Source organism: Battus philenor, unplaced genomic scaffold (genome assembly GCF_028537555.1).
Source record: "Battus philenor isolate CCGP_79_NKW_IND1 unplaced genomic scaffold, ilBatPhil1.0.hap1 SCAF_55, whole genome shotgun sequence".
In the NCBI taxonomy this organism is placed as follows: domain Eukaryota; kingdom Metazoa; phylum Arthropoda; class Insecta; order Lepidoptera; family Papilionidae; genus Battus; species Battus philenor.
In genome coordinates, this window is record NW_027181721.1 from 2,501 (window position 1) to 7,500 (window position 5,000).

At 51.1% G+C, this 5,000-nt stretch overlaps 2 non-coding genes across 2 annotated transcripts; both read right to left on the minus strand.

Annotated features, from left to right (window-relative positions):
* Positions 1–911: 911 nt before the first annotated feature.
* On the minus strand, positions 912–1,068 carry LOC137930048 (5.8S ribosomal RNA). The gene has a single exon (XR_011108863.1). It is a non-coding gene; the product is annotated as a 5.8S ribosomal RNA (ribosomal RNA).
* An 816-nt stretch (positions 1,069–1,884) lies between these two features.
* LOC137930050 (small subunit ribosomal RNA) lies at positions 1,885–3,788 on the minus strand. Its single transcript, XR_011108865.1, has one exon. It is a non-coding gene; the product is annotated as a small subunit ribosomal RNA (ribosomal RNA).
* Positions 3,789–5,000: the final 1,212 nt, after the last annotated feature.

The window sequence follows — 5,000 nt, forward strand, 5'->3', positions numbered from 1 at the left end:
CAACGCAACGCTGCACACACAACACGCGTTGCGCGATGAACGACGACGATGACGATGATGATTATGATGATACGAGCGTAAACGAAAATCTCGACACGCATACGCGAGCGCGAGTACTTTTCGTTAGCGATCGATCGTCCGGCCCTTTCGGTATCGGTCCGTATCGATACGATAATATAACGTTCGCACTGGAACGACGACGCGTATCACCGACATAATACGGATGCGTAGCGACGACGAGCGGTGAACTCTCTCGCATCGGGCTAGGCGCGCGCGCACATGAACATCACGTAATGTTTACTTACATATGTTTGTGTGTGCGTTACGCTTGCCGCGCAAGAAAACATTCACCGCCTGCCGGTCGCATCCGTCGGAGACGCGTCGTCTGTGCTTCCGATATATTTTATTATATCGTATACACGAACCGATGAGCTCGGACGAAGACCGCACTACGAAGACTCGCGTCTTAGCGATGCGTGTAATCTTTTCACACTCGTTTCATATTCAATACAATTCGATATATTTAAACGGACCGTAAACGCGCTCCGCGCGTACGCGGACGTGAGGGGTGCAGCACCCCGCCGTCCGTCGTCCGTCGCGAAGAACGTTCAACGGAAACCGTCAATTGTTCGAAAGAGCGCGCGCCCGCTCGCCCGCGCGCGGTAGTGCGGCAGCGGCAGCGCGACGACAGCGACGGCGGATAGTGAGAGAGAGAGAGAGTGAGAGCCGCGGCGGCGCGGACGAGAGACTCTTATTAGAGATCGTCCCATCGCACCGTCCGCGAGCTCGTTCATCACCCCCCACCAACCCGCCGCCGCCGCGTCGCGCGTCACCGCCGCGCGCATCGACCGGCGCGAGCGCACGTAGCGCGCGTTCTACACCGAACAGTGTGGTTTTTATATTTTAACAGCCGGCCCTCAGACAGGAGTGGTCCTGGATATTTCTCCACGGACCGCAATGTGCGTTCGAAATGTCGATGTTCAAATGTGTCCTGCAGTTCACACTATGACGCGCAGTTAACTGCGTTCTTCATCGACCCGCGAGCCAAGTGATCCACCGTCCAGGGTAATGGTTTTTTCTTAATGTTGTTATTACTTACGGTAGCGGCCTACGGCTCTCGCCGTCGGCCACTTGATTGTCCGTTTTTATGTATTAACGTCGAAAGTTGGTCGAATTCATGTGCGCCGAGGCGTTCATAAAGAAACGGCACCGAAAAAGCTTAACGCCCCGACGCGAATCCTTTAGAATGATGAACGACGACGACCCGCGCACCCCCCAACGAGCTGGCGTGACGCACGACATTGTCATCTTTCTAACCGCTTAAATTTCGTTTTGTATAGCGCCAACCGACAATAAAGGGCCTGAGCTAGGCAGTGGGGATTTTCACCGCTTCGAACGCTCCGTTTGGTATGCCCCGGTCGGCGCTCGTCTCTCGGCGTTTTTCCGCCACCCGGCCGCTTCGACGGCGGCGGAGGCAGCGGCGGCGGTAGCACTTTCGACGAATGCCACCACCGCCACCGGCCACCGCCACGGCGCCGTCGCCGCTGCGCCGTTAGGCGTAATAGACGCTAGAGACAATTATTTCACATTTTATTTTTTATACATATATACAAACACGCACACACACACGCACGCACACGCGCGCGCGCTCGTCCGCATTAGATACGAACAGCAGCGCGCGCGCGTACGTACATATATATGTATATATGTCGTATATATATATCATTATGGATGTATTACATATATATATGTGTAAACACGGTATGTACGAAGTCGTCGTCGTCGTCGTCGTCGTCGTCGTCGCAACAGCAACAACAGCAACAGCAACAGCGGCGCAACAACGTTCGTGAACATATCACGCGTCTCGCACACATACACACACGTTAATGATCCTTCCGCAGGTTCCCCTACGGAAACCTTGTTACGACTTTTACTTCCTCTAAATGATCAAGTTTGGTCAACTTCCCAGCAACGCCGACGGCCGTGAAGCCACCGCGTGTCGGTCCGAAGACCTCACTAAATCATTCAATCGGTAGTAGCGACGGGCGGTGTGTACAAAGGGCAGGGACGTAATCAACGCGAGCTTATGACTCGCGCTTACTAGGAATTCCTCGTTTATGGGGGATAATTGCAAACCCCAATCCCCAGCACGAAGGAGTTTCAACGGGTTGCCCGGGCCTCTAGGCCAGGGAGAACATGCTGATTCCTTCAGTGTAGCGCGCGTGCGGCCCAGGACATCTAAGGGCATCACAGACCTGTTATTGCTCAATCTCGTGCGGCTCGAAGCCGCCGGTCCCTCTAAGAAGAATTTTAATACGTCGCCAGTGAGTTGCGCCACCGGAGCGGCGCACACCTAAATGACGACGCCTATTTAGCAGGCTAGAGTCTCGTTCGTTACCGGAATTAACCAGACAAATCGCTCCACCAACTAAGAACGGCCATGCACCACCACCCACCGAATCAAGAAAGAGCTGTTAATCTGTCAATCCTTCCGGTGTCCGGGCCTGGTGAGATTTCCCGTGTTGAGTCAAATTAAGCCGCAGGCTCCACTCCTGGTGGTGCCCTTCCGTCAATTCCTTTAAGTTTCAGCTTTGCAACCATACTCCCCCCGGAGTCCAAAATCTTTGGTTTCCCGGAAGCTGCCCGCCGAGCCATCGTAGTAACGTCGGCGGATCGCTAGATGACATATTTACGGTTAGAACTAGGGCGGTATCTAATCGCCTTCGAACCTCTAACTTTCGTTCTTGATTGATGAAAACACCTTTGGCAAATGCTTTCGCTGATGTTCGTCTTGCGACGATCCAAGAATTTCACCTCTAACGTCGCAATACGAATGCCCCCAGTTATCCCTATTAATCATTACCTCGGAGTTCTGAAAACCAACAAAATAGAACCGAGATCATATTCTATTATTCCATGCACGAAATATTCAAGCAGCATTTTGAGCCCGCTTTGAGCACTCTAATTTGTTCAAAGTAAAATTGTCGGCCCATCTCGACACTCACCGAAGAGCACCGCGATAGGATTTTGATATTGAACCGCCGTTTTACCGACGGCTCACCGACGATATGCTCCGCAGACGTGTCAGTATCACCGCGGATGCGGTGCACCGACAGCGCGGCGCACAAATGCAACTACGAGCTTTTTAACCGCAACAATTTTAGTATACGCTATTGGAGCTGGAGTTACCGCGGCTGCTGGCACCAGACTTGCCCTCCAATTGTTCCTCGTTAAAATATTTAAAGTGTACTCATTCCGATTACGAGGCCTCGTAAGAGTCCCGTATCGTTATTTTTCGTCACTACCTCCCCGTGCCGGGAGTGGGTAATTTGCGCGCCTGCTGCCTTCCTTGGATGTGGTAGCCGTTTCTCAGGCTCCCTCTCCGGAATCGAACCCTGATTCCCCGTTACCCGTGACAACCATGGTAGTCGCAGAAACTACCATCGAAAGTTGATAAGGCAGACATTTGAAAGATGCGTCGCCGGTGCTGGACCATGCGATCGGCAAAAGTTATCCAGATTCATCAAAATTAACGACTTCGGACGCGAGGCCCTCCGTCGATTGGTTTTGATCTAATAAAAGCACTCATCCCATCACTGGTCAGAGTTCTGATTGCATGTATTAGCTCTAGAATTACCACAGTTATCCAAGTAACCGAGGTAAGATCTAAGGAACCAAAACTGATATATTGAGCCATTCGCGGTATCGCCTTAATACGGCTTGCACTGAGACATGCATGGCTTAATCTTTGAGACAAGCATATAACTACTGGCAGGATCAACCAGGGAGCTAGCTAGTAGAGCTAACACACACCAACACCGCACATACGAGAGATATGAGGGTGATGATGATATGATAGACGTGTGACAAGCGACGCGTCGGACGTTCGAAACGCCGTGACGCGCCGGTGCCTAGGTAGCTTTTTGCGTGCGTGCGTGCGTGCGTATTTATTACAATACACACACAACACCACACCGCAACAACAAAATGAATTCGTTTTTCTATCTGTTCACGGAGGAAAATGTATATCTCAACACTCGCCTCGCGTTCGTCCAGATTTACTTTGGACGCGGCATCGCGTCCGATTCATCGGAACGTTCTTTGACGAGACACATACAAATCTTCACTTTTATAAAATATCGTTTCGCAAAACGAACAATGACCGATTTCCAGCCCGGTTTTAGAGAGATCCGAAATCCTTGATTTATATATCATGATCGACCGTCGCGCGACTAGCGCGCGACGAGCTCGTTGATGCGATGCGTTAAGGGCCGCCCCGAAGTCGACTCGGGAGCCCAACGCCGTTCGCGTTAATTAAACGAGACGTTCTCTTACGCCTTCCGCTCTTACATAACGGAGACGTCGTCCGACACAGTTTACGGTGTGTTGTTGTGGGGAGATGATCCCCTTTTTCTTCCCTCCTCCGCCGCCGCTGTGTCGTTCGTGCGTTTGTCGGTTATAGAAGTTTCAGTTTCGGGCGTTCTCGTTGGTGGCGCGCGTTGTTTGTGTATCGGTGTTATTAGTTTTGTTCGATTCGCGCGCGTTTTCTAAGAATAATTTTTAAATTTTTTTTTTTTTTTATAAAAAAAAAAAAAAAAACTAAATCTAAAAAAAACGCAATCTCCGCAAACAAACTAACACCACCACCACACACACACACACCCCACCAACCAAAAAAACACACTCCACACTCCACAACCACCAACAAACAAAACAAAACAGAAGAGCATCGGAGAGAACTCGATTCGGCCGACCGGCGCGTCTCGCGCCAGTCCCATGTATATGCGGGAACGACTGTATGCGTCTCCGCGTAGCGCTATAGAGCGTTCGCGTATCGATTGCATACCACCGATCTACATATCTATATCTGACCCTGATCTCGATGTCATCGTCGTCGTCATCATCATCATCATCATCATCATCATCATCATCATCATCATCATCATCATCGTTCGACCCGATCGCGGATTGCGCGTAGCCAGCCGCCGATGCGTTCGCGT